The sequence below is a fragment of the Trachemys scripta genome, chromosome 7, assembly GCF_013100865.1.
Source record: "Trachemys scripta elegans isolate TJP31775 chromosome 7, CAS_Tse_1.0, whole genome shotgun sequence".
Classification (NCBI taxonomy): domain Eukaryota; kingdom Metazoa; phylum Chordata; order Testudines; family Emydidae; genus Trachemys; species Trachemys scripta.
The window spans coordinates 2606737-2629762 of NC_048304.1; positions in this window are offsets into that span (position 1 = coordinate 2606737).

Sequence of the window (23026 nt, forward strand, 5' to 3'; positions counted from 1 at the left end):
ATGCATCTATAACTGTGAAGGAGAAGTTGACCCTAAATTTTAGATTTTATTAACAAGCGTCTACTAAATCTAGGGCTAATAATAAAGCTTCCCTCTATTATTTTTTTTATTTCCAATGGAAATATTTTTTAAACAAATAAGCATTGCCCTGCAGCATTGGCCATCCAGATGACGCAGCTCTGTGTTAATGCGTAAGGACTTGAAAGTGAAATTGACTAGAAACTGATTTAATATTTTTTTATAAATAAAACTACCTCATGGTTTTCACTGGCCTAGCTGTTAGAAATGCAAAAAGGAAACCATCAGCATAACCAGAGGAAAGTAAATGCAAATGTTTAAAGACTTTGGTTTGAATCCTTGAAGGTGCTGTTAGTAATGTAGGTAAAGAAAATTATTTTTAAAAACTGTAGGATTTTAAACCGATTTCCTTCAAACAGTGTCCCCGACTGCTTGTTTTAATGGAAGGCAATGTTACGGGAAGGAATTCGCCTTTAATCACCTGACCTGTGTGTGCCCCTAAAGATTTCCGTTCTTGGTTGTGCCACCCTTTACTTCTGCTGCTCTGGGAATACAGTTAATGGCAGCAACTCCTGTTTTATTAAAAATAATGAAGTGTCCAGGAATTAGGCGTGTCTAAAGGCACATGCGTGTCAGGCAATGAAAAGTAAATTCTTCAGGCAGATCAAGAACTTGCAGAGCTCATGTTTGCTGGGTCATCCCTCTGGTCTGTTGTGACTATGTGATTTACCATACGAATGAGAGGCTCGCGCGGAGAGCAGGAATGGGAAGAGAATAATCAGTAATAGCTGAGGGCAGTGCTCAGCGCTGTGAGCTGAAAGTGAGAAGAAGAGTTATCTGCCAGCAAGCAACAAAGCCAAAGGGGGCAGAGGGAAGATGGATTGGCTCAGAGAAGCTGTGGGTCTCCTATAGGGCACTACTGGATGTTGAGTATATTGGAGCAGGAAATGGCATTTGCATGAAGCCTCAAGTAGTCAGTTAAGTCATCTTGAATGCTTATGTGTGTTCCTGGTATTTATTCTCTGCCATAGTCCATACAGCGCCGGTCAGAAATACAGCACTGTGTGATGCACACCTACGTGCATTTGACAATGGTTGAGCTGACAGATATAACGACGAGCACCTTTGTGCCTTAAGTGTAGCCACCCCACCGCACCAGGGCTGTTCTCTCTATTACTGTTCGCAGGGTTGTAGCCATGTTGGTCCCCAGGATATTAGAGAGATCAGGTGGGTGAGGTAATAGCTTTTAATGGACCGAATTCTGTTGGTGAAAGAGACGAGCTTTCAAGCTACATTGAAGACGAGCTCCGTGGGGCTCGAAAGCTCGTCTCTTTCACCAGCAGAAGTTGGTCCATTAAAAAATATTACCTCACCCACCTTGTCTCTCTAGTATCCATTATGTACTAGGAGCAGTTCTCTGGGTTGGCCAGCAGATGGAGCAGTTTTCCTGTTCAAGCCTGGTGTGATTGTAAAATTTTTCATTGTGTTAGAAATAATGGGCCAGATCTCCAGCAGGTGTCAATCGGCCAAGTTCCATGGAAGCTACACCCATTACACCAGCTGGGGATTTGTCCCATGGGTGTATATATACAAATCCACAGGAGATTGTAAATTTGTGTGTGGGATTTTTGTAAATTATGTGTAAAATTAACCGAACAATTGATATAGGAAATATAGATCAGATTTTCTATAGTTCTCATGCTGTATAGTAGATTTTTATTTGTAGTTGAGCTCCAATTTGCAGTTAATCAGACAAGGGCGTAAGAGTGATCCTTTGATCACGTTGCTGTTTTATGATTCCTGGACACTTTATTATTTTTATAAAACAGCAGTCGCTGCCATTAACTGTATTCCCAGAGCAGCAGAGGTAAACGGTGGCACAACCAAGAACAGAAACCAGGTACTTTCTTTCTTTCTTTCTTAGTGAATAATTGAAGGAGAAAAGGAGAAAATATGGTCTAGGATCCAAACAATAAACAAAAAAACAGGGTCAGAAAGCAGGGCAAATGCATTCCTTTCCCTTAAACCTAACTACCAATATGTTTTCCCTTCAGTGACAGAGAAGTGTACTCAGCTCTTAGTGGGGAATTGTATCTCAGAAGAGCAGGTGTATCTGTGATGACACAGAGCAATACTAATGGCCAGATCCTTCTGAGTTACATTTGTGTAAGCCTGGAACGACTCTGCCGAGCTCCCAAATTCTTCTCTGTTACACCCATTTGGCTAGATTCTTCTGCCGATGACACCAGTGTTAATCTGGACTAACGCCGTTGCCTTTGTTGGATTGACTGCCACTAGCTCTGGAGTACATCAGAGATTAGAATCTGGCCCATTGATTGGAGGGGTTCACGCAGGTCTAACTAAGAACAGATTTTGGCCCTTCCCAGATTTTCTTGTCTCCAGGATTACACGATAGGTGCTGGAGTACCAATTTTCTCAGCTGTTTATGTCCCTTACACTCTGTTGCCTGGACACCTTTGCCCAACGCTCACTACATTATTCCAGAGTCCCCTTCTCCACGGGACAGCTACTCCCCAGCATCCCGTGAGTGGATTCCAGCTGTACGTGCGGATGCTCCTGCCGCAGGGCTCCACTATCATTCATTAGCCTTTCTCCGTGCCCAGGACACTTTCCTCGTTCAAAGGTAACACTACATTTCAATAGCATTGGCAGGATTTCATTGCAAAGCCAAGTACATAGGCATGTAAATAGCTTCCACTGAGGGCGGTTATTTTACATTACAGCGAGGCTTGTCCCTTTTTGGCAAGCTTTTCTCTGTTTCACATGGGCTATTTCTGGCTTCTGTTCAACATCCTCGCTAGCCTCAGAGCTTCAGCAGGGGCACCGGAAGCTGGGTAGCCATGGTAAAGAATGCGTCGCCTTTTCCTAGACATGAGTTTTCCACTTTGCCTGTAACAGCAGCAAAGGGTGGCCTGACTTCCAGTTTTTCTTGGCACCATTCAATGTGTTTAAATATTGGCCTGTTTCTAGGCTCTAGCAGGAAGAGCTTCAAGCTACATGAAGAGGCATTTCCCTGCCCTTGACTTGTTCAGTCAGATCTGCTGCTCTGTTGTGCACTACAAGGATGTGGAAAAATTGGAAAGAGTCCAGGGGAAGGCAACAAAAATGATGAGGGGGCTGGAGCACATGACTTATGATGAGAGGCTGAGGGAACTGGGATTGTTCAGTCTGCAGAAGAGAAGAATGAGGGGGGATTTGATAGCTGCTTTCAACTACCTGAAGGGGGGTTCCAAAGAGGATGGATCTAGACTGTTCTCAGTGGTAGCAGATGACAGAACAAGTAGTAATGGTCTCAAGTTGCAGTGGGGAAGGTTTAGGTTGGATATTAGTAAAAACTTTTTCACTAGGAGGGTGGTGAAGCACTGGAATGGGTTACCTAGGGAGGTGGTGGAATCTCCTTAGAGGTTTTTAAGGCCCGGCTTGCCGAAGCCCTGGCTGGGATGATTTAGTTGGGGATTGGTCCTGCTTTGAGCAGGGGCTTGGATTAGATACCTCCTGAGGTCCCTTCCAGCCCTGAGCTTCTATGATTCTATGATTCTATGACATGACCACTTGGGGCCCCCATGCCAGCTCTTCAGTTATACAACACTCAGGACCTAAATTAAACATCCCTCCCTGGCCAAGCCGCCTTCCTTCCTCGTCTCACCGTCACTTTCTGCCCTTGCCTACACCTGACTGCCCATTTCCCATTGCTCTCCTCCTCACCCCCTGCACCCTGTTGTCACCTTGCTGCTGCCATAGTCTCGCCTTCTGCCCTCATCCAAAGTGGCATTCCTCTTCCTGGGTGCCAAGTATCCTTACTCCCCTTTTCCAGGTACCTCCTCACAGCCCATTTCTTTCCCCTCTTCAAGCTCCACCTCAGGCAGAATGCAGAAGCTTCCTTCGCAGTGTAACATCACTCCCATTAGCTAGCGTTGCTGTCACCTTCCTCCATTTCCAGCCCCCTTCCTTTCTCTGGGACCTCCAAGTTCTCCCGGGAGTCAGTGGGCTTGTGTGGGTGTAATGGGGGTTGTATTCGGCCCTTCGAGTGTAAGCTTTCCAAGGCAGATGCCCAGCGCCAGAGCCCAGGTTAATGGTATCTTGCTGATTGACATCAACTGAGGATCTCTTTTTACATCACTGTAAAGTGCCATGTCCACCTGTGGTACTCTGGGACTGTAGATTGCTACTGGCCCTGGCCAAGGTTTGAGGCTGGGAGGACCACCTTACCTTACTGCGATGCATTGTGCAACTAACAATAGAGTGCAGATGTTTTCCCATGGCGAGAAATATTTCCGGTGTCTCTCCAGTATTTTGGGATCGACCCTCTTGATAGACATGCTCTTCATTACAGTATCTGACTCGGAGGGATACTTTATCAGATTTATTTATTCCTTGGTGGAAGCTGGTAGAGCCATCATAAGGTGGGTGTCTTACAGGGAGTGGGAGAGAGGGGAAATCCTCTTTCAATATCCTTTGTACAGTACTGTTGGGTCAGAGGTTCAGTTTGGTCCTCAAGTTCAAGTGATATTTTTTAGGGCTGCTCTGATACTGTAAGGGGTGCGGAGCAGCTCCAGGTATGGCATGCTGCAGAACACAGCCAGAGGCTACCTGACATCAGCTTTGTGTTTGGAACAAGCCGCCACTGCACGGGACTCATGGGGATTTTAAGCACAACAGCACAGACCTTTAGATCATTTGGTAAAGGAGTAACACCACTAACCAGTAGAAGCAGCAAGTTGTTATCCTCTAGTCAGCAACTAGATGGGAATCCACCCCACACACCGCCAGTACATTCCACCTTCACCTCCACTGGAAAATGGAAACTCTGTTACATCTACTATCAAGTTAATGTCCAAAGTTGGCTTTTGCAATGAATAAGCCCAGAGATTTCTAAAAACAAAAACCTCTCTCAATTTTGAGAGTGTTTCCTGCACTATGACTCTTGAAGAATGAAATAGTTGATATTTAAAGTTCAGTTCCGTTTTGTCATGGATTTCCAGAACTGTAACTTATTCAAAGGAGGAACTTTGTGTATTCATCCACAGTAACTATTTTTTTTTGGCACTATTTCTAAGTAACTACATGCCGGATGCATACTGTTTCCTACCCAAACTTAGAACAGATTTTTGAATTATGGAAATACTTCTTGTCTGAACCCTGGTGGAAGGACATCTGCAACTCTGCTTGAATTGTGTCTTTCACAGCGATGTAGTTCATAAACTCCAAGCACTATGAAAGTACCAGAAGAGAATATTTTACTTGATTTTGGAGTCTGTACACTTCATAGTAGTACTAATATCTCAGAGGAACAAATGAATATTTTTTTAGCATCTCATCTGCATAATGGCTCAAACGAGAATGTGTTACATGTTGAATAGGCACCCTGGAGGTTCTTTGGTTTGCTGCAGCACTCTGGGCAGTGTGGAAAGAGTGCACCAGTTACCAGCGGGGATGAAACTTGGGTACTTTCTGACATAGAATCATAGTGTCAGAAGGGATCACAAGGATTATCTAGTCTAAGGCTATGTCTGCACTACTGCCTATGTTGGCATAATTTATGTTACTCAGGGGTGTGAATAAACCACCCCCTTGAGCGACATAAGTTACAGCGACATAAGCACTCGTGTGCACAGCGCTTCTCCCACGGACACAGCTTCTGCTGCTCGCGGAGGTGGTATTTTCGTGCCGATGGGAGAGCTCTCTCCCTTCGGCATAGACCGTCTTCACCAGACACGCTGCAGCGGCACAGCAGTATCGGTACTGGCACAGCGGTGCCGCTGCCCGTATAGACACAGCCTAACCCCCAACGTGTCGGCTGTCTTGCTACTCCTGCACCGTTCACCTGCCCCTGTGGAGTGGGGACCCGGGCATATTTTTTGCAATGCTAATAAAACATCCGAGCACAACAGAACTCATTCTTTCAGGGTGACTTTAAAGGAAGGGGACTGGCAGAACGACGCCTGTGGGAGCTTTGCTGAGAGGTCTAGGTCCATGCTGCACTGTGGACCCATTACAAGCGAAATGTTTTCTTTACCGGTAATTCCCCTCTGCAAGTATTTAAGCCGGTATCTGGGCAGGAACTTATGTTGCGTATCACACCCAAGCTTCCCATTCTGCTAGGCACTGCGCTCACCCCTAGTAAAAGACGGCCCTGTGCTAAAGCATTTACAGTGTCCGTAGACAGGACAGAGAGAGGATGGGAGAAGGGAAGTCGTAGCAGCCCCATGTTACAGATGGGGCTGGAGGAGCAGAGAGGGGAAATGACTTGCCCAAAGTCAGACTTTGTGGCAGCACTGGGAAACTGAGCCCAGATTCCCCAAGTCCTGCTCCAGTGACTTAACCCCAAGACCATCCACTTTCTCCTAGCTCATGTGACACCTGATAACTGTTTACGAATACATAAGCGCTTGGCCCAGTCCTGCAGCCCTTATTTGCGGCAGGTCATGGGAGTTTTGCTCCAAGTTTTGTTTAAGGACCGCAGCATTTGGCTCATGGTTTGTCAACGTTTTGTTAAGGGTTGCCACCCTGGACGTTTTATAATAAAGGGGGTGGATGGGCTTCAGTGCAAGGACTGAGATGCCTCTTTTGGGAACTGAAACAAGACCCAGCAACTCATTTCACACAGGTCAGTGAAAAGAGATGGGGCCTGACTCCCCACTGGCCTGTCCCAGTGCAGGGGAGGTAGAAAACGCTCCCAATGTGACTCGTGACCCACCCCACACTGGTGCGAATGATGACACGAGGTATAGGGCAGCGGTGAAGCAGGCACAACAAGTGGCATTAGCTCTTGTGGATTGGGATTCTCTTCTGTATAGGCTTTTCTTCGGCACTCATCATCCTAGTCTCTGAGCAGCTTCCAGTCGTGCATTAAGCATCTGTCACACATTTGTTCTCTCATCCTCGTCCCAAGAGGAGAAGCGTGTGCAGTGGAGTGTCTTGTGTTGGTAGGTGTGTGGTGTGGATTTTTTTTAATTGAAACCAGTAAGGGAGTAACAGTGAAAGGCTCTGTGCCCATATGCAGCCCCCTGAGCCATTCTGGCCCCCCAGTTGAGTCCATTCCTTTGTTAAAAGTAAAATGTCAACAAGCTGCCAACTAATGAATCCATAGCTTGAGAAGCAGATAGTAACTCAGCAAAAAGCACTTTGTCTTGGTGATTTAAAATAAATCTAATAAATCTTTAATGTTAAAATAACCATCACTAACTCCATCGACTTTACTCTCAGGCGCGTGCACGGGGCAAATATTTGCTTTCTCTGCAGGGAACGGGCTATATATTTCAACTTGTGAATGAGAATCCAGGTGCGGTTTCTATACCGGCTGACTCATATTCTTTTCCCACCAAAGACTACACTTGTCTTAATTTCCTCTCAATTACACTCAGGCATTAACTAATACTGACTAACTACAGCCCAAAATAATTATTGCTATCTGTTCCCTTTGTAAATATAACTCCAGCACTGAGCTAGAAGAATAATGGCATATTTACAGAAGGCAGCTAATTAAACTGAGCTTCAATTGCTTTCAGTTTGCCAGAAGGAGCCATTTTCACAGCAAAAAATGTGTGCAAGCCTGCATGCTTACCAGGAACAACTCGGTACAACATAATTCAGGGTTCCCAAGACAAAAATTCAGTTCAAGACAAATTTACACTGGCAATAAAAATCTCATTAACGAAGATATGAAGATTTCTCTACTACATCACGACAGTTAAAAGAGGTTATCATTTTTTCAGTTTATTTAAGGAACAGTATATATTTCATTGTTCCATAGCAGCTGTAATTGCAAGTGTCTTTCAAACACTCCTCGCAGTAATGCGTTTGTCTTATTACCGTACCTGCCGAACCCAGCCTCTTGATGTATCTTCATTAGCAGAGCACTAGATGCTGGATTGTCAAAGCTTTTCAGCATTCATTTCAGTTTTCCCCATTTTCTAAACCCACCTTTCTGCATCATGAAAATGGTCCCTCTGCCCCGGCTGCTCGTACAGCTGGTGAGTTCCACTGCCGTCATGATCTGGCCTCTAATGCTTAAGCTTCCCTTGTGTTTTGCAGATTTTTTTACCTGGGTTCATTCATGGTGATTACAAAAGTGGCGTTCCTTTGGCAAATCAAAGTTCGAAAGAGCAGTTCTTGTGCAGCGCACGTGTTGCCAGGCCCTGGGCTTTCTCTGTCTTGCAAAAACAAAAATAAGGGGGTTGCTTCTGAGTCGTTCTTTCTCCATAATAACGAATGTCTGTTCCTTACTCCAGCGCGGCGAGAGAGTCTGGCGCAAAGAGTGTTATTTACCAGAGCTTCTCCTTTGCAACAGATCGCTGCATTTCTGGATGCGAAGCCGTCCACCCTCGTGTAATTCCTGAATTTGTTTTTATCTATCCGAAGTAATGATTTGGCAGGCAGCGGCACTTCTTCCGTGTTTAATTAATTCCTTTAATTTTGTGGTAAATGAGAATAATGGGGGCTTAATTTTGCTATTTATGTAAAACTGATTGGCAATTATGGAGAGCACAGGAGCTTTGGCTTTACAAACCAAAATGAAGTGACCTCTTCATCAGGAGGACTTGGCATGTCTCATTCATTCATTGTGCGAAAGCCGAAATGGCATGGAAGCAGATGTTACTAAGCTGTAGTTAGGTTACATGAAGTCAAAATATGAAAATGGATTGGATTATATTTTTTTTAATTGAATGTAAATTAGCACTAGGAATGGACTACAAGGTGCAGTACAGAAACGGTTCCTATCGGCGCTAACTTGGAGACTAAGTCACTTTACCTTAATGATCAAGACAGTATAACTCTCATGCCCTTGGGTAGCCTGGCAGTAGGCAGAAAAGTCTTAGAAAGAAGCAGAGAGGAGCAATCGCTCGGTGGCTGAGGCACTGAACTGGCACTTCTCCCTCCCTGTAAAATGAGGTGGGGATAACACGACTGTTCTCCCACCCTGTGGCTGGCTTGTCTGTGTACAGTGTAAGCGCTTTGGGGCAGGGATCATCTCTTATAGTGGAATATACAGTGCTTAGTGCTGGGGGGCCCTGAGCTTGGCGGGGGCCTCTGGGTACTGCTGTGTACAGCCAGTCAATAGCAATAAACAATGATGGGCGGCTGCATGCCGCTGCTCTTGGTCATCTCTGGTGTTCAGGGATGTCATGGGATAGTGATCCTGTGACCTTGAACTTGCTGTGTTGCATGCAGTGCCTAGCAGGGGAGGCCAGGCTGTTGCTCTGTAGTGCAGGCTTGGCAGACGAGTAGGGTGAAGGGTTATTCCACTGGGAGGAATATTCAGTCTCCAGTCTGTGAGCCTGGTAGAAAATGCGCGGCATGTGGGAGGGGACGGGGATGGGGATCTGAAGAGGCATTGGTTTAAGTGTGATTCTCAGAAAGCAAACAAGGACCTTGGCGGTCTGTTCCCCTGCTTGGAGTAACCTGGTGGCCATGAAGTAGTGGTCTAGTCAATGTAATGTAGCCTGATCCACAGATTATGTATTAATTATGTTGATTACTTAAGAATTCTCAGTTATCACTGTGGGGGGTTGACAGGTTCTTGTCCCAAGATTAGACCCAGTATTGTTAAAATGACTGTATAGTTGGGAACCCCGACGTGCATGGTTGCAACACTCACGCTATGTTTACAAAGAGTGTATTAATACATTTCGCACAGTCACAAACACTCCAGCTCAGTAAGGGAAATAGAAATCATGTAAAATGTCCAGCAGAACATTCCTGTACTCACAGCACCTCTCGCAGAACAACCTGAAATGTTAGCCATTGTCTTCCTCATCACTGTCACCTTCCTCAGCACCCTCCATGGCCATCATTCCGGCACTTCCCAAGGGCTACATTTCTCCCTCCTCCTGCCCAGAGGCTGGCATGCAACTTTTAGAATATGTTAAGCTGACACTGCTGTGTCTAATGCATATTCAGTAGGGGGGTTCTCCCTCTTCCTTATTTGTATTTCCTCACCTTATTAACGCTGGAGTGTCCTCCTATAGGTTAGTGTTTCAATTATCTCAACTTATTATTGTATACGTCAATTTGGTGCCATGGGCCTCTTGTGGTCAGTCATCTGTGGCGGTTGACTCATGTTCCTGTGGTTGGTAGGTGTCATTATGGCACATTCCAACAAAATCCCCCCCCTGCACATTCTATTTACAGTTCCCAAAATGTAGGGGTGACTGTTAGGTCATTTATCTGTGCCAAAGTTCATAGGTCTCAAGCCTTATGTTAACTGTTGACGCTAATGTCTTACAGGATACGGCCCTGTGGGTTCCTTGCATTACTGCTGAATCTAATAAAGGCAGAATACAATGAAGGCAAGCGAGCCCTACCGGCTACAGTCGGGCTGGCCTTCTCCGTATTCCCTACCCCACTCATGGTTCTGAACCTTGTGTTTTTATATGCCACAGTCTGCACTTGGGCTCTGCAGCTTCCAGCCCTGTATGAGCCGGTGTTTTAATCACATGGGACTCTAGTTTGAATGAAAAAAAAAAGGCTCTGTCAGCCTCCTTCAGTAATGACAAGATGCATTTGTGGAGAGGAGGCAGAATGAGGCCCGGCTAAATAGGGCTTCTTTGAGTTTAGCCTCAAAATAGAATTTCAAAGGCAACCACTTGCAAATTTTCTACAACTTTTCGTCTTAATGTTGAAACCCCCTTGCAATCCCCTAGTGGCAATGTTCAGCCGCCCTTGAAATTATTTCCAGTGTACATCTTAAGTTTCAAAAGAAGGAAGGATGGGGGAAAAACAATCTCCATTCTCCTCAGTGCTGCAGCATCAATGCTTGGATGAGCTGTCTAATGCTAAGCACACTGGAGCGGAGCTATCGGTGTGCGAGCTAACGAGAGGATTAGCTATGCCTGCGGATGGGCTGGCATAATTTAAGCAAGAGGGCAAATGTTTAGAAAAGTCATACTTGCCCTCCGGGGAAGGCTTTGCTGCTCTCATGTGCCCCTCTCAGGAGCTTCCATTGCACAAACACCAGCCAGGAAACAAAGGAAAGGCAAGTGTCTGTCTGGGACTTGACGTTTATTTTGCACTGAGTCACTGCCGCCTTGCTCAGAGTTTGTTACTAATACTAGTAAATGTCACCATAATCCTGACCTGCCAAAGCATGTCCTCAGGAGATCCAATTCAAACACTAAACGGTGACTGTCCTCTAGACGCTCAACAGATAGCACTGCTGAAAGGGAGCCGGGAGCAGGTGAGGGGTAATGAACATACAGCAAATGGCTTTGAAGCTAAAAAAACCCCAAACAATGTAGCAATATCTTTAAGGGGGGAATGGAGGTGAGGCATGGAACTCATCCTATGGCAGCATGCCCAAAGGCTGTTAGCCAGCTGTTCTAAAGTGCAATGGTGGGTTTCCTAACATCGCGTGGAAGAGGACTGCAAGGACTCCTCATATTCATAGATTTTAAGGCCAGAAAGCACCATTACAGTGATCTCATCTGACCACCTGCAAACAGGTTAGAACATCACCCTGTAGTTCTGTAGATATGCAGCCTTGATTTAAAGACTTCAAGTGATCAAGACCACCATATTCATAGATAACTCACCCCAGCCACCTTAACTGGCATTAATATTGCTCTCCTCCTTTAATTCTCTACTGAAGTTGTCCCAGACCAGTCTTTCTGCGACTTTGCATGGGACCAGTGTCTAAGCAGCTAAGCAGTCTGTAGTTAGCTGGGTCATACGATTTTCCCTTTATAAATTATTGGTATGACATTAACATATTCCCCGGCTTTTGGCTCTTCCCCAGTGTTCAAGGTTTGATTAAAAATTCATATCAGTGGTTCAGAGCATTCCTCAGGCAATTCTTTTCATACTCTTGAGTGCGAGTGGTTCGATCCTGCACGTTTAAAAATGTTGAACTTTTAATCGTTGCTATTTAACATCTCACCTAGTTACTGAGGGAGTAGAAAGTAGTTCCTCACCTTTGTAAGATATGAATAAATCATCCTGCTTTTTAACTACAGGAGAGAAAGGTTTGAATTCTTCTGTCTCTTCTACAGCGTGATTGACAATTTTATCTTCCTTATCTAGTAGTGGATGTATACCATTGCTAGGATTTAATTTATTCCTGATATATTTAAATACTTCCTTCTTGTTTTCCTTAACTCCAGGCCATTTATTGAGACCTTGTGACTTTTCTTGCTGCTGATTTGAACTAATTTCCATCGATTTTTCCATTTGTTATCTATGGTTTTTACTTTTCATTGCTGCTTTCACCTCTGTTATTAACCAGGACTTTTTTTTTTTAATTCAAAGAAGTCGTTTTTTGTGATTGCAGAGTGGTGGTAACTTTATCACTTTGGCATCTAATAAAATTCCCAATTATCACTCACAGGTTTGTTTAAATTTCTCCTCTGCTCAGTTTCACTCAGCCTGGTTTCAGCTCTGAGAAACTGGCCTTCTTCAAGCCTCACCTGTCTCTCTTACTGGTCAGAGCTATGTTTGTTTGCACAGACATAACAAATGAAATGAGGTCATGCACCTCAGCACCCATCAGTGTTTAGTTCTGCGAACAATTTGTCTTTATACATCGGAATGAGATCTAACCTCGAATTACCCTGAGTCGTGACAATCGTTTTTGCTGTTACAAAGTTATCTATTTTGATGAACTCCAGGGATAGTTTCCTCGTGGCAGCATGAGACCTCCAACTGGTATCGCAATGTTTCTTTCTGTACCTTATAGATAGATGGAGGTAGGTCAGTCAGAAGGGGGCTCACGGAGGATTTCTCCAATGCACCGAGGTCCTCCGCCAATGTGCTCTTTAAAAATAAACAAGCTGATAATCAAGCTGCCAGTTGGGCTGTAACAGGACCCCAGCAGTTCACAGCCCCAAGCAGAACCACTGCTGCCTTCTGCACAAGCTGCAAGCCAGGAAGGAGCCCTGCCAAGCAGGATTTGCAGTGATGGTTCCTGATGAGCAGGAGGGGCAGGTGCTGCAGATGTAAGATCAGCACCAGCTGACTAAGGGGACTTACTGTGGAAAGGGTCTGTCTGATGGGACACCCGAAATCTTTGCCTACCGCCCTATCTATGATATGACACCCCCCCCACAATAAATGTTGGCAGGAAGGGCCAAGAACTGGGGGGACCACAACTAATAGTGTGGAGGGAACCTGCAGCTCCCCCGGTCTAACGGTTTGGAGAGACCATCCCCAGACCAATCTGTATGAGAGATGAAGAAGGGACCGCTAAAGCTTTTGGGTGGGGTTTTACATGCAGCTGCCTTTAGCATAGCACCTAGTGGGGAGCTGCTGATTTTTACAATGGGAGCTTCCAATCCCCCCCATTGCAGCAGCACAATCTTGTAGCCAGCCATAGTGGTAAAAAAAACCCACATTGTGATTGAAGAACTGAATCCTGCGATGAGGCAACCTGGATTTAATCCGAAAGTGATTGATCAACTTCAGGTGTTTAGCCCTATGAACACAGAGAAAAAAATGGCAAGTACCAGCTAAAAGTGATTGAAACTAATTAGGACTCCAGCTCTGTGGGAAGTTATAGAAAGCCACCAACAATATCTTTCTATAAATGAGCTGATGATTAACACTACCTTTTTGTTCATTCATAATTCCTAAAGCCCGACTGTAAAACCTTCACTCGAGGAGTTCTATGAACAATACAATTTTGGCTTTATAGTCAGACCCTCATTACTATGAACAAGTAAGATATCCTCTACCTCTTCCTGTCAGCTGTTCATGCACTTATCTGCTGTAGCTTAGCATTTTACAAGCATGGGCTGGATCAGCTGGTAATATTATTTTTCCTTTCACAGTTAATTTTTTCTGTAAAATAATTCTTCCCGTGCCTGCAAAAACCCCAAACCAGTATCCGCTGTGTTGCACACAGGTAAAAGCAGAAGAGTATTTTCCCAGTTAGACACAGAAATCTATCCACGTGATGCCCCTGCCTATCTTTATTTTGTAACAGTTCGGTTGTGGGCCGTTTAGAATTAGATTACGACTGATCAGTCCCTGCATTCTAACGACTTCCCACAACGCTCCACTCACTGATGTATACAATAAAGCTGAGGTGACTGGAAAGCCTAAGGGATCAATTCCAAATATCACCTTGTAATAAAAACCGTAGTTCCTTAATTTTTTGTATTGATTCTGTACTCACTCTCCTCTAATGTGGCTTTGATGATAAAATGTGGTGACTGACAATGCCTGCTGCAGACCTGATGTCCATAGCAGTACCCGGGAAGGAAATGTGTTTTGCTTCAGCAGCAGTTTTGCTCTAGTCAGTCCACAGGATCTCTCTTATGGGCAGGAATTTACCTTGTGCCTTTTTCCCTTTGAAATGTATCGTCCATCTTTCTAGGGGCTCCATCCTGCATGCCGGGCTGCTGGAACAATTTGTGTAGTGCTGAGAGCCAGTGAACCAAACTGTAACCCCTGTATATGATGGAAACCACGTCAAGCCACTTCACCCCTACTTCCAGCACCTGTGCCTGCAGGCATGAAGTCAATAAGATTCTTGTTGTTGATTTCCCTGAGTGCAGGATTGGGGCCCTTAAAGGGAACTGGAAATATTTAGGAATCTCTGTGTACGTCATTTATGTGTATACTGTAGATAGACACAATCATATTTTTTTCAAATGCAATTTCAGTATGTTGGTTGCATGGTATACAACAGTTAAATACAACAAACGTGCTGGTGCACTGGCATGTGGGTGGAATTTAGATAACTAACACTTAGCATTATCTACCATTCACAGCCAGGAATTTCAAAGGAGCCAAAGGGATTTAGGCATCCAAATACTATTGAAATTCAAAGGGCGTTGGGCACCTAACTCCTCTGGAAATCCCAGCCTGCATGTTCAAAGTGCTGTGTGATCATTAATTATCTACTGTAAACCTCTTGTCTTCAACCTTAGACTGGAAACCTCATGACAACGGGCTTTCTCATCTCTCATCTCCTGCTGCCAGCTAGACCATGAGTAGTGTGAACTGAATCTTTCTGGTTTGGAACCTCTCCAGTCCTGGCTGGAATGCAAAAATGCAGAAGGATACAAAATAATGACCCTGTGGTGTCAATCCACAAAGGATACGAGTCTGTTTCAATTCCAGTTAGAGAGTCTTGGCTTTTTAGCTGAAGCGGTAGTAGCTCATGCGTTCAGCTCCGAGGTTTCTGATTCAGTCCCCAGTGCGTTAGCCAGGATGGTGGCTGTCACACACACTTCAGAACCATACCAAAGACTTGGTCCACATTAAGTTCCAGATTTGGGAAATGTTCAGGGAATCACATTTTCCACAATAGCTCTCCCATCTCTGTTACCAACAGCATTTCATAGCCTGGTACATCTATTAGATTTGAATGGACCCAACCGTAAACATTTTTGGCTCATGTGTCCAATCAAAATGATCCAACTCACAATTTTTACAAATTGTTTACAAAACGTGAATACCTGTGAGAAAACCACAAAGTGCTCATTGACAACTTGGGAACAGCAAAAGAGGCTAAAACTGTTGAATAAATGGTTTTCTGAGCTTTTTTAACAGTATAGCAGCAAACTAGACATTGTGATGCGGGTTTAGGAGCCTTACTCCTTGGCGCTAGCTATGTCTTTATTGAACAACAACACAAACCTGCACAATTGACAAAGTGCAAAAAGATGATTGCTCACACAGTGACTGTTTATATTGAGCCAAGGGCTGGTTTTGCCAGAATCAAATGCAGATTGAAAGAGCTAAAAAAGCAATCAAGCTCCCAACCTGCACTGAAATCGGCATGGACAGACCCGGACCCTTGGCAGAACTGTGTTGTTAGGCACAATCCATGTGAGCACAAGGGTCTGTTTGCCTGTTCTAACTGCCGGATCAAGCCTAAATGTGCTTTAAGGTCTCAGCTTGATCAGCAGATGCTAAGAAAATACAGAGCTGGAACAAAAATATCGCATACAATAGACCCTGTCATATCTGGAGGAGCTGGGGAGATCGACCTAAGATACGCAACTTCAGCTACGAGAATAGCGTAGCTACGAGAATAGCTTAGCTGAAGTCGACATATCTTAGGTCGACTTACCTTGTGTCCTCATGGTGCGGGGTCGACTGCTGCTGCTCCCCCGTCAACTCTGCTTCTGCCTCTCGCCGCGGTGAGGTACAGGAGTCGATGGCAGAGCAAATGGGGATTGATCGCTACCTGCTGATCCAGCGGGTAGTGTAGACGTACCCTAAGAGTCTAGCATCTTTGTCACAGTTCAGGGCAGCTGCACCTATATTCACCCCCTGTGGTCCAGCGAGGGAACCTATTCTAAGCTCCTGCCTCCTCAGCCATCACCTCTCTTGGGCCGAGACCCAGGTCTCTTTTCCTCCTGACCAGGGTATTGCCAGCTGCTCGGTTCCCTGCCTACACCATAAGTTCCCCAGCAGGTCAGATGGCCTAGGTAGATCTGCTTTTTTTGCTTTCTCCTCAGAGCCTAGAAAGATTGTAACTGCTTCAGTTAGACGGTACCACACAGCTTTGCTAAGCAAGCCCATTTATTAAGATAAAAGCATTCCAGAGAACACATTAGAACACTACAGAACTTTTATACATGGCAAGAAGCTTACCAGAGATACCTCCCCCCAACTCCAACAAGGATTCTGGTAGGAGTCAGTCCTTCAACCTCACACAGGATTTTTTCTGTGGTTACAGAACAAGAACTCTTGTGCATAGGTTAGCCTTTCCTGTGTACAGCCTGGGGCTTTGATCTGTGCAGGCAATCTGCAGACACCGTTCTCTCTTCAAGGCATAACTTCAAAAGCTTTGAAACCCCTTCACTATGTGTCTGGCTCATTGTTTAAAATAGTCCTTTGATGGTCAGAACATGTCCCAGAGTTTATACCAGCCACACCTCCCCCCCTTCCCCCACAGAGACGTTCCATACAATCCCCTGGTGACAAAACTATGCATTTATCATGCAATGGACTTCAACTCTCTTTCAAGAGAATTCACAAAGATGTTGCAGGAAACTGCCATCTCGGTCACAGGCCTGACTTCCTGTACAGTGCAGTGTGTGATGCAGATTATTACATTACATTGAACCTCCACATGGTGGTACAGGAGCGTTCACAGCCAGAACGCTGAACTTTCTGTTGGCTGAAGTCAGGCAGGGATATAATTTTGAATGTAATGCTATAATAATAGCAACTGTACTTGTAAGAGAGAGCCATTAGTTAGGAGCTCATTAAAGTGATGGCTCTGAAAAGATTTTTCTTGCCTAATATCCTCTTCCATCACTGTGTCAAGCCTGGGACCTAGTTAAGAAAAGAGCTGCATGCTATTAACACTCCTTTAATTATCTTCTTTTATTTGTGGGGGCTGCTGGATTAAGACTTCGTTCAGCCTTGAGCTACCAAACTCTGGGCCTTTTGTCTCCTCTTCCCACCCAGGCCTCCATGTAAACTGCTGAACAGCTCCAGCAAGTCCTGACCCGGCCTCTGATTCCTTTGAACCCAATGGGGGTCGTGTTCAGCACATTCAGGGCCAGCTCCACAGGGAGGCATTGGCGCGGCCTGCCAGGAATGGCCTTACAGCCATTTTCTGTACACCTAGAACAGGCTTCTTCCTCCAAGGAGCCAGGCTGGTCTGATCTCCTTTGAAAGCACACATCTTTTGGCTAGTTTTCCTCATTTAACCCACCCACCCCTGCTTTCCTGCCTCCCCTCCTGAGCCCCACGTTGTTATGTTTCAAGTTAGTTACAAACAATAAACTATTTGCTATGAAGGTTACAGTGTAACATTTTTATTTGTTAAAAGCCAGAACCATAACATATGAAAACCCCAAATCAGAGGGACAAAGCCAGGCTGTGCTCTAAAACAGAGAAACGTAACTCACCATTTTAATAAATCTCCTCCTTAATTAAGTTAGGCGATTTTGATTATATTCCTCTAATGTCCACTACCTTTCTGTTCTCATCACAGTCTGATGGCACTATGGGAAGCAGTGTTCAATTATAATTGACGTAAGCCATAATTCAGAGCCAAATGATAACATATAAAGCCATCTGATCACTGAGGAATAGAATAGAGTTCCACACTAGTGTCATTTGGATTGATTAGCAATGTTTCCAGGGTCTTATTAAAGGTGAGAAAAAGCTGAATTCCAAAGGCATTTTTAAAATACAGATACACTATTCTGGTACACGGATTTCAATTCTAACACTTTTATGGATCGGTTACCCGCTTGGATTCCAATTCTAAACCTGCACCTTCTCTCATTTCTGGAACAGGGGACTTTAGGTATGATTTTATTTAGTGATTTTATTAAATCTCTTTTTTGCATGACATAAATGCTTGAAACCTTGATATATTAGTGCTACTACTCAAGCATGAAAAGTAGGGTGATACATAATAAAACAATCCTAAAGGCATACGCAGGAATTAATTGGAATATTATAACACAACTCACATAGTATCAGAAATATTAATTCATCACTAGGAAGATTTCCACTTGGGACCAGGCATGAGAGCTCAATTCAGGACCAAGGCCCAGGTCTTTTAAAAGTATTTAGATGTTACTCTGCTCAGTGGATATCTTTCTTTTTTATGAGATTACGAGTTTGGTTGATAAGGGTAATAGGGTTGATGTAATATCCTTAGATTAAGGCATTTGACTTTGTATGGCATGACATTTTGATTAATCAACTAGAATGATATAAAATTAACATGTCACACATTAAGTGGATTAAAAACTGGCTAACTGATAGTTCTCAAGAAGGATGTTGATAAATTGGAGAGGAGAGAAAAAAGCCACAAGAATGATTGATTAAAGAATTAGAAACCAAGCCTTATAGACTCCAGGAGCACGATTGATTTAGCTTTACAAAGAGAAGGTTAAGGGGTGATCACAGGGGGAACAAATATTTAATAATGGGCCCTTCAGTCAAGCAGAGAAAGCTATAACACAACTCAGTGGCTGGAAGTTGAAGCTAGACAATTTCAGACTGGAAATAAGGTATACCTTTTTGACCGTGAGGGTCATTAACCATTGGAACAATTTACCAAGGGTCGTGGTGGATTCTCCATGACAGGCAACTTTTCAATCAAGATTGGATGTTTTTCCCAAGAGCTCTGCTCCAGGGATTATTGTGGGGAAGTTCCCTGGCCTGTGTGACACAGGAGAGCCAATTAGATGATCACGCCGGTCCCTGCAGGCCTTGGAACCTATGGCAGGGGAGGGAATTGAGCCCGGCTCTCCCCACACATAGGATACTGCCCTAAGAGCTGGACCATCCTTCCTTGTTCTTCCACATGCCTTGTGGACAATCCAACCCCGTCACACTTTCACAGATCCTCTCCCTTTCCATTTGCACGGATGTGACATCCCCGTGGGCAGCTGCAGCCAGTGCTCACATGGGAAAGCAAGGCTGGGAAAGTGTTTCAGGTAGTTTTAGCGTTTTGAATGTGATTTAGCAGCTGGAAACAAGGAGGCGGAGCCAGCGTCATGTGACCAGCCTGCTCTGTCCAACAGGTGCTCTGTGCACAGCCTGTGCTCCATGCACGGCTCTATGTCCAAGCCTGGGTAGCCAGATGTAGGGCCAGGGATCAGGGGCTGGAGGGAAGAGAGAAGGAAGCATTCCACAAAGGCCCTACAGTAGTGTAAGAGTTGCTCCCGCACCCCTGAGCTTTCAGTAACCCCCCTGCTGCTCTGGGGCCTCCTGGGGTTGCAAAGTTCGGTTCACTGACTCCACCTCTGCTCTGGCCCCCCAACCCTGCTGTGCAGAGAGGTGCCAGGGACCCCGGTGGGGCAATGCATTGCACCCTGCAGCGGCTACAAATCGACTGCAGAGCCCCCTCAGCGACAACTCTTGAACCTCCGCAGCCATGGATGAGAAAGAAGGAGGCAGAATTGTCAAAATTCAGTGACTGGTTTCCCCCCCCACCCCCATTGTCTGACTTGCTCTTTGGGGCAGCGACTAGCTCTCCCTCTGTGTCTGCACAGCGCCTGGTACGACAAGGCCTGGCTCTCAACTGTGGCCTCTAGGTGCTACTGTAATATTAGAAATAAAGAGTAAGAAGTTATAAAACATTTGGCCCCTGTTCTAGCACTCTGACCAAAGGGGAGATCTGTTGCTGATGGATAGTTTGATGTGGTGATGTCTTAAGGGCATTTCTGCTCAGATTTACCTGTCTGTTTTTAAGATTCGAAGGCGCATCCTTATGCAAGTCAATAAATAGTAACAATAGGTTGCTTGCAAAGGTTTGTTCGTTTCTCACTTGCCAGCTTGCTTCATTGACAACTGGCAGACTAGTCCAGGGGATTGGCAGGGTTTTTTGTCGCGCAGTCTGTCGTTACAGGAACAGAGCAACTTGAAATTTGCATTTCGGTTTGAAAATGCTGGGCCTGATATTATTACAAGTAATAGCTAAGGTGACCATAACGGCATGAGATTACGCTGCCTCGCATTATCCTTTGACTCCACAGGTCAGGTGGATGCTGCCTGCTGTCATTGCTCTATTATGATTAGATTTATACGTAACTAAAGAGGGAACTTACAGAGACTTGCTTGTGTATTGGGTTTCCCGAAGCTGTAGAAGGTCGTGCTGGCTCCTTGGCAGGGGAGCAGCAATGGCCCAGGCACCGGGCACTGGACTAGGAGGCCGAACACGTGGATTCTGTTCCCAGCTCTGATACTGAGCTGTTGGGTCACCTTGGGCAAGTCCCTTCGTCTCTGTGATTCTGGTTCCCTTTGCCTGGTCTGTTTAGCCTGTGAGCTGTTTGAGGTAGGGACTGTGTGGGCACAGTGCTTAGCGCAAAAGGGCCTATCTCAGTGTGCACAGATAATCATTGGAAGTTAATGGCAATCGTCCCTTGATTTCAGTGCAGAGGTAACTAAAAAACCACTCTCACCTACATGCTGTGAAAACAGGATGAGGCCCTAAATGCACTTGTCTCTAGGTGACTGTTGCCTTTTAGTTCACATAAGATTTTCTCTGCTTGGTTAAAGCACTCCCAAGTGTAGTAAGTGAAGGCCTAATGAAGGCCCAGTATGAGGCCTGAACCAAACTAAAGTAATGGTCAAGACTTTGCTAATATGAAGCAAAGTTAAGCTGTGAGCAAGAGGCAGGCCCTGCTCACAGAAGTTGGCAAGGAAAGGGCTGATGTTGCATAGTTACAGTATAAACATGGTACCAAGACACACTATACCGGAACATTCCACAGATAACATGGAACAGGCCGACCCATCCCAATGACAGAGGCAAAAGGGTAAAATGATGGATAGAGTTGTTTTGATCGAACCAACAGGTACAAGGTGCGAGGCGGCACCTTACTGCGTAGAGGGGTTGTACCTTGCTATGTAGAGGGGTTGTACCTTGCTACGTAGAGGGGTTGCACCTCAATACGTCAGGAGTGATGTGTAACTTGTTTGTACCTGTGTATAAGAATGTGTCCCTGGGGCGGTGTCTTTGTCCGGCCACGGGGGCAGTGGAAAGTCCCGCCACTGAGCCAGGTCCTTGCCAAGAGGCATCTATTAGTAGTATGCCCGGTAGACTAAGTAATCTACGGGGAACTGCAATTGTGTCCGAGATCGCAATAAACCTGGCCGAGGGGCCTTTGTATCTTAGTAGACTCTGTGGTTATTGGGGATTCTCGTCGGGTCTGCTGTGTCAGCTATCTGCGCAGAGCTGGGGCAGCACACAGAGGGAACACACGCACGCAGCCGAGTGATATCAACAGGAGAAAGCAGAAGTACCACACCGGTAGCCTCTCACAACACCAAGCTCACTATTCACATTATGCATTTACTGGGTGTGGCCCCACGGTGCAATGTATCCTGCTTGGGAGCAGATTCACCTTCCACCTGGAATTTTAGGTGAAAGGCTATGATGTAGCCCTAGGGTTGACACATCTGTTCACACCGCACTAAGTCATCAATAGTCATCTACCCTGAACTGGAATTAGTTGGTGAAAGGTTGGTTAGTAAATTAGATCTTTTTTTGTTTTAAACGTGTGTAGGTGGGACAGTAGTTGGCAGAGAGATTCTCAGAACCATACAAGTGGTTGGCGAATTGCCTGCCATCTTCCTGGGGGCAGGGTTCTGTGCATGGGCCGAGGTCATTAGATGGAGCTTCTCTCTTTCCACCAATAGGTATCCAATATCGGCTTCTAAAGTAACAGGAGGGGAAGAAGCCATTCTGAAAGCTTATGAGTGTGTCTTGTTGCTAGGAGACACCTCCTTGAGGAGCAACATTAACTTGTTGGTAGTGGATAAGAAACCACGAATTAAAGTAATTTTAAAACACTTTTACCTTCAAACACTAATTGCAAACATAAGTGAATTATCCTGGAATTTAAGGTATGTTGGTTACTGTTTAAAATGTGGTTAATAGAATGTTTGGGTGTTTCGTAGTGGGGCTGAGAATGCATAGCTAGGGCATAATTGTCACTCTCCTCCCACTTTCTCTTAGGATGTCCAAACTATGCTAAATACAGTGAGCCCCGGTTCTCTATGTCCTGCCGCTGAACTCAGCCTCAGACACAGGAAACCTCAAAGTCATGTATGATGGCTTGAAGAAAGCTCTAGGTCCACTGTCAACAAGGTGGCCCCTCTCAAATCGCACAATGGTGAAATCATTATGGATAAAAGCCAGCAGTTGTCTCACTGGGTTGAACACCGTTCAGAGCTATACGCACAAGAAGGAAACATCACCAGCAAAGTACTGGATCAAATACCAATTCTACAAGTCATGCCAGCGCTAGATCTGGAGCCCACTGTAGAAGAGCTAAGCAAGGCCATTGATTTGCTATCAAGTGACAAGGCTCCTGGAAAAGATGGCATCCAGCGGAAATCCTCAAATGCAGGAAAGAAGCCAGTTACCATATCTTCATCAGCTGCTACTTAAATGCGGGAAAGAGGGTGAGGTACCACAAGAGATGCGTGACACAAACATCATCACTTTGTATAAAAACAAAGGCAAAAAGGGCCACTCCACTACACTACAGGGGTATCTCGCTACTAAGTGGAGCAGGAAAAGCTTTTGCAAAAGTCATCTTAGTCCGCCTACAACAGCTGG